The sequence below is a fragment of the Triturus cristatus genome, chromosome 1_1, assembly GCF_964204655.1.
Source record: "Triturus cristatus chromosome 1_1, aTriCri1.1, whole genome shotgun sequence".
Lineage (NCBI taxonomy): Eukaryota > Metazoa > Chordata > Amphibia > Caudata > Salamandridae > Triturus > Triturus cristatus.
In genome coordinates this window covers 523,134,245-523,146,297 of record NC_140579.1, presented here as the reverse complement: position 1 = coordinate 523,146,297, position 12,053 = coordinate 523,134,245, and positions in this window count along the sequence as shown.

Sequence of the window (12,053 nt, the reverse complement as noted above, 5' to 3'; positions counted from 1 at the left end):
CAGACAGCAAAATACTACAGTGGCCACTGACAGTAGTCAGGGATGAGACCCAGGCCGTATGCCTCTCAGGGCTCTCAAACCCCTGTGGCGCCAGGGAGCGGGGGGCAGTAGCCCCAGGTGCTTGGCACCCTTTGTCCATTCTCCCTCCTGTCAGGTCAGGTATGACATCCTGGCACTGACCCACCAGCCCCAGGTCTGTACCCGGCGGCTGGACTAAAGACTGGGATGGCCTCTCCCACACCCGGTCCTCCCTCTTGGGGCTCTGTACCCTCCCACCTGGAGTGGTACCCCCTTCCAGAATTGCCAGGGCACCTGGGGCAGGTGTCCTGCACAATTCGCCCATCAGTTCAGGGGTTCTATCCTGAAACTGGGCGTCCAGGTCAGGGGGGACACCCTGAACCTGGCCCTCCAACCTAGGGTCTAAACCCTTCAGTTGAGCCGGGGTCAGAGGCGTGGACTCCCTCCCTCTGCACCCCCTTCCAGAGTACTGCCCACTCCCAACTGGCGTGGTACCCCTAGAAGCAACATGGGTCAGGACACTGCTTACAGTTGTCCCACCCTCCAGGTCAGACAACACCTGAACCTGGCTTCCCAACCCTGGGTCCAACCCATGCAGTTGAACGCTCGCCGGGCGCACCAGGACTTCCCGGGGAGCACGCATGCCCCCCCTGAGGGTGACACATAAGTTATGTGTCGTGTGACAGTCTGCCTGGCGCTGATCTCCCGACCCCTGTCCATCTGACAGTGCCTGAAGATCCCCCAGGACAGAAGTGGTGTCACCATGGTCATTCACTGGTGACGCAGCCCTTCTGGCTGGCCCCTGACCCACTGGTTCTTCCACTGGGGACTCTTTCCCCCTCTCACTCCTCACTCTGGGCTTCTGCACCCTCCCAACTGGAGCGGTACTGCCAGACACCAGAACCGAGGGAGGCCTGCTTACAGACCCTCCCCGTCCACTAGACACTAGGGGATCCCCCTCAACGGGCGGACCATCAGGACAGCCTAGGCTCCCCACCTGGTGTTCCCTTAAAGAACCATCCAGGCTCTGAGACTGGGTTTCGGGCACCTGGGGGCACGCAGCCCCACACTCACTCCTTCTCCACTGAGACAGGACGTGAGCCCCTACACCCCTCCCACTACCAGGGGACCAAGCTGGGCTACTCTGCACCACTTCCACCACTCTGGGTTGGAAGATACCTGAGCCACTCCCCACGGGGTCACTCCCCAATGCCTCTCCAGACCCTCTGGAATCCACCAAAAGGTCTGCCTCCAATGTGAGCTCTCTGCGGTCAGAGAACTCACCCTCACACAGGTGTTGGCATAGCTCTGGAAAACAGGGACTTACAATATGCTCTCCCACAATTGGATCACACAGCCCCCTAGCAGGGCTAACCAAACTATCCTTCACCTTACCATCCAGTGCCTCACACACGTACTCCACACCACTCTCCTGAGACTGGTAAGACAGTATCTGAATGTCTCTGTCACACAACCCACACTCTTCTGGGCGGTCTTCACACTCACCCACCAGGACTTCAATTTTGGGGGAACCCCTCTCCCTGCACCTCTCAGCTAGAGTCAGTAGAGTGTCTCTCTCGCCACTAGGACCATGAACCCCTGCGCCAGTTACCCTATTCCCTTCAGGGATACTGCGCACTACTGGAGCTACCTCATGCCCTTGAACCTCCTGGTGTATGTTAACCTCCTCCTTCAAGTCAGGCGCCACATCTCTGGGTGTGCATACTACTCTCTCAGCACTAGAAAAGTCAATATTGCTGCCACCAGAGGGAGACTGGTCTAAACTCTTGACCTTGAGATCCAACTCCCTCATTTTTACCTCATGTTCCATGGCCAGCCTTTGTCTTTCCATTTCCATTCGCAGTTTTGCCATCTCCACTTCATGTGCTCTTGTAGCCCTCCGGTCGGCCATCTTCTCTGGCGACAGGCCTCAGCCAGGCTTAGAAGCACCATCTGGGGGTGTCACCTCCCGCCCATTCTCTGGGAACTTGGATTCGTACCAGGCCCTCAGCGCCTTTGTGTACTGCTCCTTGTTTTTTAATCCAGTTTGGTTAATTTTGTACTTGGAGAGGTATCCTTTCAAGACTTCCTTTGTGCACTTCAGCAGTGCACTCTCCTCCCAATCTATGTCATCAACCCCAGAGAATATAGAGGACGCCCCACCTCCATTGACTGAGCTAGGCATGGTTTCTTAAAGTGGAGATTCTTCAGCAAAACAAAAATCAATACTGTGTGGCTGCGTTATCGGTCTGAACTCACTACGTGGCGTTCATTCAATCACTGTACATGAATCACAAATGCAAATTCAAATCCTCACTGCTGACCACCAATGTTAGAAATGGGGGTCTCTAGTTGGCACAGGTATGCACTTGCGACAAGCAGGGACTCTCAATTCTAAGTCAGGATAAGGGGATCACCCTTTTAAATAACCCCTGCTCACCCTTTAGGTAGTGTGGCGCAAGCAGTCAAGACTATTCTCAGGGCGTCATAGGTTAAGCATTTGTGACCACATACAGTAATACAATGACACACCACAAATGCACACCAGTCAAGGTTATATCAAAAATAGTTCTCTTTATATAAGGCTTAGCACAAGACCAGAATAACGATTAAAATGACCACAGTATAATTTTAAAGTTCAATGTTCTTGCAAAAAGGCTTAAAATGCAAAAATAGGCTTCTTTTACTCAATTCTGCTTCTTTTCAGGCTTTGTACGGTTCGTACCTGGATGTACGACTCGTCCGCATTAAAAACAAAGAAAGTACGAGTCAACCAATCGGTGCGGACTCTGGGGTCCGGGACGAGCACACTGCGGTGCGAACAGAACAAAGTACCTCAAGTTCGTGGGGTCCGCAACGGACAGTGCGGGACAAGTTGATGGGTCCGGGTCGTAGTTCAGCAGCGTATTCGGTCTGGTCCGGTCGCGGCGTCGGGACACGGCATTGGTACGGGGCCTTCAGGGATACGTGCGGATGATCCGGATCAGCTTGCAGAGTCCGTGGCGTCGGCGTTCGAGCCGTACCTTCGGTGCGGATAGGCGGCGACACTTCTCGGCGCTGTACAGCGTACGGGGAGGATCAGCGTGATGCGGCTTCTCGGCTTTGAGTACGGCACGGTGCAGTACGTTAGCGGCGTACGGACCGTACTTGCGGGACAGCGAAGCTTGAGTCCGGCGTACAGGGTTCGGCAGCCAGTGATGTACGTCTCGAATCGGCGGGGAAGGTTAGGTGCAATGCAGCCGGGAGGGATACGGTGCGTACTAACGCTTTTGGATCAGCGTAGACGTACGGTGCCGGGCGGCAAAGACATGGCTTCGCGGCGGATGGGGTACGAGGCGTACTGGGGCCAAATCCAGCGGGAAACAAGCAAGAATTGTCCAGGCAACTCAGTTTTTGAAGGCAGATGAGTCCAATGGTCCTGGGACTCAGTTCAGGGGGCAAGCTCTTCTTCCAAGCCCTTGGAGATAGTTGAAAAACAAAGTACAAAGTCTCTTTCAGTCTTTTCCTCTCCTTTCTCAGCAAGGCACCAACTGCAGGCCAATCCCCCAGGTCAGGGAAAGTTACTCCTCCTTCAGCTTCTTCCAGGTCCTTCTAGTCAGCCAGAGTTCCTTCGTGGTTCAATCAGGATCTGAATTCCTAGGAGCAGGGCTCCTTCTTTTATAGCACAATTCGTTTGTTCTTTGTCGCCAGGGGGCCTGGGCCTGGCTCAGTCCAGTTTTGGAGCACTTTGTTGTGGTGACTCTGCTCTTTCCTTTCAGCAGCAGGGCAGAGACATCAGCTGCTCCACAAGGGGCGGAGCCGGCATTGTGGTGGCAGAGCACAGGTCTATTCAGAGTCAAAGGTGTACTCCTCCCACCCATCCTGGTGTAATCTCTCTACCCACCACCTGGCAGCCAGCCTGTCTCCTGGAATTCCCCAGCCCGGCTCCTTTACTGTTACTAGGCAGAACACACACACACAGCAGAGGCGGACTGAAATGGCCAGGTCAGTAAATACTAACTTTCTAAAAGTAGTATTTACAAACACAGGATATTAAAATAAACTTTACTAAAATAAGTATTTTATTATTCTGAGTTCAGGCATACTAAACATGAATTTCTACCATGCTTCCTGAGCCTGCTAGGATTATAGAGTGTTATAATCTAGCAGCCCATTCTGGCCTATGGAGAGCTGGTAGCCTTACAATAGTGAAAAACTAAAATGGCTGTAATTCACTATTAGGACATGCCACACACCTCAGGGCATGTCCTACCTTATCCTTACAATGCACCCTGCCCTAGGGGTGACTAATATGAAGGTAAGGGAAGATTTAGGGACTGGCAAGTGGGGACACTTGCCCAGTCAGCATGATAGTACCAGACTGCATGCAGGTTCTGCAATGGCAGACCTTAGACACATTTTACCAGGCTGCTTCTGTGGGTGGCACGACCAGTGCTGCAAGCCCACTAGCAGCATTTGGATATACAAGCCCTTGGCACCCCTGGTGCTCTCTACTAGGGACTGATAGTAAACCAAATATCCAAACATGGAAGTCAATTCACATAATACATTTTACCATAGGGAGAGCATATGCACCTTAGCACTGATCAGCAGTGGTAAGGTGCCCAGAGTCATAAATCAGCCAACAACAGGTCAGGAAAAATACAGGAGGAAGGCAAAAAGTTTAGGGATGACCCTGCAAAAAGGGCCAAGTCCAACAGAGTAGTTTACAGTTTGTCTTCAATTAATATTCACATAAAATACATATATATATGTTTTTTGATATGTTGAATATTTCGCCGGATTCGCGCACCCACCGCGTCTTGCACGCACATGACGCATTGCGGAAGTGCGCAAGCGTCGCGTAACGAGCATCGTACGTGTCGCGTATAGGCTTGGAGTCGCGTACCAGTCGCATTGCAATCGTGCACCAAACACGTACCCAACGCTTACCGTACACGGATGCTTTCGCGTAGGGGTCGAGAACGGTGCGCATAGGGCGTGCGGATCCCCAAAAAACTTGAAAAAAAATAAAAAATAAAGCTTTGAAAATATAGTTTAAAAAAATATTTTAAACAAATATAACAATATATTTTAAAACATTAACAATTTTTTTTTAAAAACCCCAATAAAAACAAATAATATTTTTAAATTTTTAAAAGAATTCATTGAAAAAATACGTTGAAAAAGGTGATAAAAAAGTATTTAAAAAAACATAATTAAAGGAATTGACACACTGAAATTGAAAAATTTAGAAATTCAATGAAAATCATTAAACATCATAGCTTTAGAGATAAATTATAGATAGGAATTAGCATTTAAAAAACCTTTGAAATTCACTGAAAAAACCATAGGTTTCATGCACGTTATAGTTAGGAATTGGCATTTAAAAAACCATAGAAGTTCACAGAAAAAACCATAGGTTTCAGGGGTGTTAGCTGGACATATCCCTCATACAAAACCCTAGAAATTCCCCTGTTATTGTTAGTTCAGCTAACTATAACTCGCGCGCCCCCGCAATTCACTGCTGATGACGTCACATATTACATCACTCATGACACGGTCAGTGACATCACTGATGACATCACTGATGACATCTCAAATGACATCACTCATGACATCACTCATGACATCATCTATGTAATAAATTAGTGCATCTTCTCACACCCTCATATAACCTTTGATACACCGACTCAAAATTTCAGACGGCCATTCTCAAAACCTTAGATACTCCAATACCAATAACTACATACCCACTCATTGACTCTTAGGTCTACACACACCTCCACTCACTCACCTGTAGAGTCACTCATACTTACAGTCACTCAGTACAGGACTATCATATGCATTTATACACCTATATAGACACTCAGACACCGCCAATCATCCATAGACAAACTCACACAACTAGTCAATCATGCAAATAATTAATCACACTCCAATTTACTCACCTATACAGTTATACATGCACAAGGTCACTTCTTCATAAAAATACTACCACATTCTTATGCTCTTGTACAATTACTGATACAAGCACACACTCATCCATACAGCCACTTTCACAATCACACACTCTCACATATACCCAGTTATATACTCTTACACACATATACCCTGCCTTTCACACATGTAGCTACTCACACATGTACCACTGAGATATACATTCAATCACTAACACACCCATACATACACTCACCCAACCATAGAGTCCATCACAGATGCACTCTTAAAACCATGCACCCACAGAATCACCCACTCATACATCTATGCACAGTCACACACACCCTACCCACACAAACACTCAGGCACCCATACAGATACTCAGACAACCAATCAATAACCCATATAGACACTCATATAGCTATTCACAAAACCATGCAGCCACTTATACACCAACAGACAGACAGATACAGACATTCACACAGTTTAGTTACTAGTCTGCAGTAAGATACATTTAATGACTCACTTATAGAGTCAGTCACACACCTAGAAAATCATCCATTCACACACTTATACACCCACTCATTCTTCCATAGGTCTTTCCCTATATATATTAATTATATTAAAACTATAAGAAACACAGACTCACTGGATGACGTCATAAGTGATGTCATCCGTGATGTCATTTGAGATGTCATCAGTGATGTCATCAGTGATGTCACTGACCATGTCATGAGTGATGTAATATGTGACATCATCAGCAGTGCATTGTGGGGGCGCGCGAGTTATTGTTAGCTGAACTAACTATAACGGGGGAATTTCTAGGGTTTTGTATGAGGGAAATGTCCAGCTAACTATTACACCCCTGAAACCTATGGTTTTTTCAGTGAATTTCTATGCTTTTTTTTAAAAACCAATTCCTAACTATAACGTGCATGAAAACTATGGTTTTTTCAGTGAATATATATATAGTTATAGTTAGGACCTATTATCCATAGGAAATCTGCAACATTCTATTTGGAACAACTTTGGCGCCGGTTGACGAATCCTCGCGAAATTTTCAAAACTCGTAGCCCGGTCCGCTCCTATCCTGAAAGTCTCGAGGTGGTTCATCAAGCGGGGGCAGAGGAAAAAAGGGGGCTCCCAAAACATGTTTTCCCCATGCAATTTTGCATAGGTACCTTTAGTCGCAGCTACAGCCCGAACTGCTGAACGGAATTACACCAAATTTGGCAAAAAGGTAGCCCTTGGCTCAGAGCCGTGCCTTTTGTTAAATGCTGTAAATCTGTTCTGTAGTTCCTGAGAAAATCAAAAGTAAAATCACATATATATCTGGACGGAGCCAAACCACACATCTCATCATGAGATCTGATTGGCTGTCAGCACTTCATCCAAGAAGTGTTGGCAGCCATCTTGGGACCAATATACATGATAGCACCTCATTAAAAAGCATTGCAGTTAATAGAAGGTTTTAAGACATTAGTTACATTATATAAATCATTTGTTGATGGTACCATATTCATTTTAGGAATTGTGGTGTGTTCTAAGGTGATTTTACCATGTGAAAAAGCCTTCTGCTGGGATATCATGAATCATGTTTGAAAGAAAACTATTTTCTCATGCTTTTCCCACAGAGGTTTGGAAGGTGATCTATAAGCTAAACTGAGAGCATATTTTCTGTAAATTCACATTATCTTTCTTAGTCATGTGAGAATGAAGTCTGACATTCTCAGTAAAACATGTACATCCAATAAGGGCAGAGACTGTCAGTTGATTCCTTTGTGTTCTACTGCAGCTTCCCAGAGTGTTCTAAAGAACAACTAGAGCGCTAACAGTCCTACTTATGACAAACGTATGGCACACCTGAAGCCATCTTGATTGGAATAAAGTGGTAACTCTTTAAACATTTAATTTAAAAAGGAACACAATCAGGGGGTTTCATTTTGCCATAGAAAGTATGATTAATGCTGCAGAAAGAAAAATGTGGGCACATTTTGAGTGACTTCTCAAATCCTCTTCTAATTCATTAAAAAATTCTGACATGCAGACTGAAAAATGCACTTTTAAGACCAGCAGCAGACTTCCCTGGTGAGCAGTTGCTTTACTGCAGTGATCTAATGAGCAACTAGAGAGCTAACATTCAGAATTTATGGCAAATGTGTGACACATCTGAATGCCTTCTTGATGGAACCAAAGTAAACAAGCAAAGAAAATGCAATAGGTCTCACCCTCATTTAAGTTAAAGCAATTCTGTTTGTAATTAGGTGGCGTTTTAGCTTTGCTTTTATTAGTGTTTTTCAAACTTTCCTGTACATAACATGCATATGCATGCATATATGTATATGTTTGCATGCATTTATATTTGTATTTATATAGATATGCAGATTATATATATGTTTACATATGTATATATATATACACACACACATATATATAAATGCATATGCATATATATGCATATATATGTGCATATGTGTGTGTGTAGAGAGAGGTAGAGAGAGGTAGAGAGAGAGGAAGAGAGGTAGAGGTAGAGAGGTAGAGGTAGAGAGTTAGAGAGGTAGAGAGTAGTAGAGAGAGAGGTAGAGAGAGGTAGAGAGGTGGAGAGTAGAGAGTGAGTAATAGAAAGTAGAGAGTGAGAGGTAGAGAGTAGTAGAGAGTAGTAGAGAGAGTAGCAGAGAGTGAGTAGTAGAGAGTAGTAGAGTGAGTAGTGGAGAGCAGTAGAGTGAGTAGTAGAGAGTGAGTAGTAGAGTGTAGTAGAAGAGAGTAGTAGATAGTAGTAGAGAGTGAGTAGTAGAGAGTGAGTAGTAGAGAGTAGTAGCGAGTGTGTAGTAGAGAGTGAATTGTAGAGAGCAGTAGTAGAGAGTGAGTAGTAGAGTAGAGAGTGAGTAGTAGAGAGTGAGTAGTAGAGCGTGAGTAGTAGAGAGTAGTAGAGAGTGAGTAGTAGGGTGGTAGAGAGTAGTCAGTCAGTGTCAGTCAGAGTCAGTCAGTCAGTGTCAGTCAGTCAGTGTCAGTGTCAGTCAGTCAGTGTCAGTCAGTCAGTCAGTGTCAGTCAATCAGTGTCAGTCAATCAGTGTCAGTCAGTGTCAGTCAGTCAGTGTCAGTAAAATAGTGTCAGTCAGTGTCAGTCAGTCAGTGTCAGTCAGTAAGTGTCAGTCAATCAGTGTCAGTCATTGTCAGTCAGTCAGTGTCAGTCAATCAGGGTCAGTCAGTGTCAGTGTCAGTCAGTGTCAGTGTCAGTCAATCAGTGTCAGTCAGTGTCAATCAGTCAGTGTCAGTCAGTCAGTGTCAGTCAGTGTCAGCTAGAGCAGCTCTGCTGACCTGGTTCTCTGGCTCTAAAGCTGCTCTGCTGACCTGGTTCTCTCCCTCTAAAGCAGCTCTGCTGACCTGGTTTCTCTGGCTCTACAGCAGGTCTGCTGACCTGGTTCTCTGGCTCTAGAGCAGCTCTGCTGACCTAGTTCTTAGGCTACAGATCAGCTCTGCTGATCTGGTTCTCTGGCTCTACAACAGCTCTGCTGACCTGGTTCTCTGGCTCTAAAGCAGCTCTGCTGACCCGATTCTATGGCTCTAAAGCAGTTCTGCTGACATGGTTCTCTGGCTCTAGAGCAGCTCTGCTGACCTGGTTCTCTCCCTCTAGAGCAGGTCTGCTGACCTGGTTCTCTCCCTCTAAAGCAGTTATACTGACCTGGTTTTTCTGGCTCTACGGCAGCTCTGCTGACCTGGTTCTCTGGCTCTAGAGCTGCTCTGCTGACCTGGTTCTTAGGCTCTAGAGCAGCTCTGCTGACCTGGTTCTCTGGCTCTAATGCAGCTCTGCTGACCTGGTTCTATGGCTCTAAAGCAGCTCTGCTGACTTGGTTCTCTGGCTCTAGAGCAGCTCTGCTGACCTGATTCTCTGGCTCTAAAGCAGCTCTGCTGACCTGGTTCTCTGGCTCTAAAGCAGCTCTGCTGACCTGGTTCTCTCCCTCTAAAGCAGCTCTGCTGACCTGGTTTCTCTGGCTCTACAGCAGCTCTGCTGACCTGGTTCTCTGGCTCTAGAGCAGCTCTGCTGACCTAGTTCTTAGGCTCTAGAGCAGCTCTGCTGACCTGGTTCTCTGGCCCTACAACAGGTCTGCTGACCTGGTTCTCTGGCTCTAAAGCAGAACTGCTGACCCGGTTATATGGCTCTAAAGCGGTTTTGCTGACCTGGTTCTCTGGCTCTAGAGCATCTCTGCTGACCTGGTTCTCTCCCTCTAAAGCAGCTCTGCTGACCTGGTTCCCTCGCTCTAAAGCAGCTCTACTGACCTGGTTTCTCTGGCTCTACAGCAGGTCTGCTGACCTGGTTCTCTGGCTCTAGAGCAGCTCTGCTGGCCTGGATCCTAGGCTCTAGAGCAGCTCTGCTGACCTAGTTCTCTGGCTCTAAAGCAGCTCTGCTGACCTGGTTCTATGGCTCTAAAGCAGCTCTGCTGACCTGGTTCTCTGGCTCTAGAGCAGCTCTGCTGACCTGGTTCTCTGGCTCTAAAGCAGATCTGCTGACCTGGTTCTCTCCCTCTAAAGCAGCTCTGCTGACCTGGTTTCTCTGGCTCTAGAGCAGCTCTGCTGACCTGGTTCTATGGCTCTAAAGCAGCTCTGCTGACCTGGTTCTCTGGCTCTAGAGCAGCTCTCCTGACCTGGTTCTCTGGCTCTAAAGCAGTTCTGCTGACCTGGTTCTCTCCCTCTAAAGCAGCTCTGCTGACCTGGTTTCTCTGGCTCTACAGCAGCTCTGCTGACCTGGTTCTCAGCCTCTAGAGCAGCTCTGCTGACCTGGGTCTCTGGCTCTAGAGCAGCTCTGCTGACCTGGTTCTCTCCCTCTAAAGCAGCTCTGCTGACCTGGTTTCTCTGGCTCTACAGCAGCTCTGCTGACCTAGTTCTCTGGCTCTAGAGCAGCTCTGCTGACCTAGTTCTTAGGCTCTAGTGCAGCTCTGCTGACCTGGTTCTCTGGCCCTACAACAGGTCTGCTGACCTGGTTCTCTGGCTCTAAAGCAGAACTGCTGACCCGGTTATATGGCTCTAAAGCGGTTTTGCTGACCTGGTTCTCTGGCTCTAGAGCAGCTCTGCTGACCTGGTTCTCTCCCTCCAAAGCAGCTCTGCTGACCTGGTTCCCTCGCTCTAAAGCAGCTCTACTGACCTGGTTTCTCTGGCTCTACAGCAGCTCTGCTGACCTGGTTCTCTGGCTCTAGAGCAGCTCTGCTGGCCTGGATCTTAGGCTCTAGAGCAGCTCTGCTGACCTAGTTCTCTGGCTCTAAAGCAGCTCTGCTGACCTGGTTCTATGGCTCTAAAGCAGCTCTGCTGACCTGGTTCTCTGGCTCTAGAGCAGCTCTGCTGACCTGGTTCTCTGGCTCTAAAGCAGCTCTGCTGACCTGGTTCTCTCCCTCTAAAGCAGTTCTGCTGACCTGGTTTCTCTGGCTCTAGAGCAGCTCTGCTGACCTGGTTCTATGGCTCTAAAGCAGCTCTGCTGACCTGGTTCTCTCCCTCTAAAGCAGCTTTGCTGACCTGGTTTCTCTGGCTCTACAGCAGCTCTGCTGACCTGGTTGTCAGCCTCTAGAGCAGCTCTGCTGACCTGGGTCTCTGGCTCTAGAGCAGCTCTGCTGACCTGGGTCTCTGGTTCTAGAGCAGCTCTGCTGACGTGCTTCTTACGCTCTAGGGCAGGTCTGCTGACCTGGGTCTCTGGCTCTACAACGGCTCTGCTGACCTGGTTTCTCTGGCTCTACAGCAGCTCTGCTGACCTGGTTCTCTGCACTCACAATGCACACACCCGACTTCGCGAAAATATATTTAAAAATAATATTAGTTTATTATAAGTACAAATATATTATTTTTATGAATATCTTAGATAATCTCTTGCCCTCATATGTATATTAATGACACATACATATCATTTTGGAACATACTTTTTTTTTGCAGGAGTCGCGCACCCAGTGCGCCCTAGCACGTATATGACGTCACGTGGGACCCGCCACCGCACAAGCATCTCGTACTGTAATGCGCATGTGTCACGAATGCGCGGGTGCAGGAGTCACGGACTGGTCACATACCAATCGCACACATCACGTAATATTAAATGTATATTATGTAACTGAAAAACACACAGCCGTCGCACACGT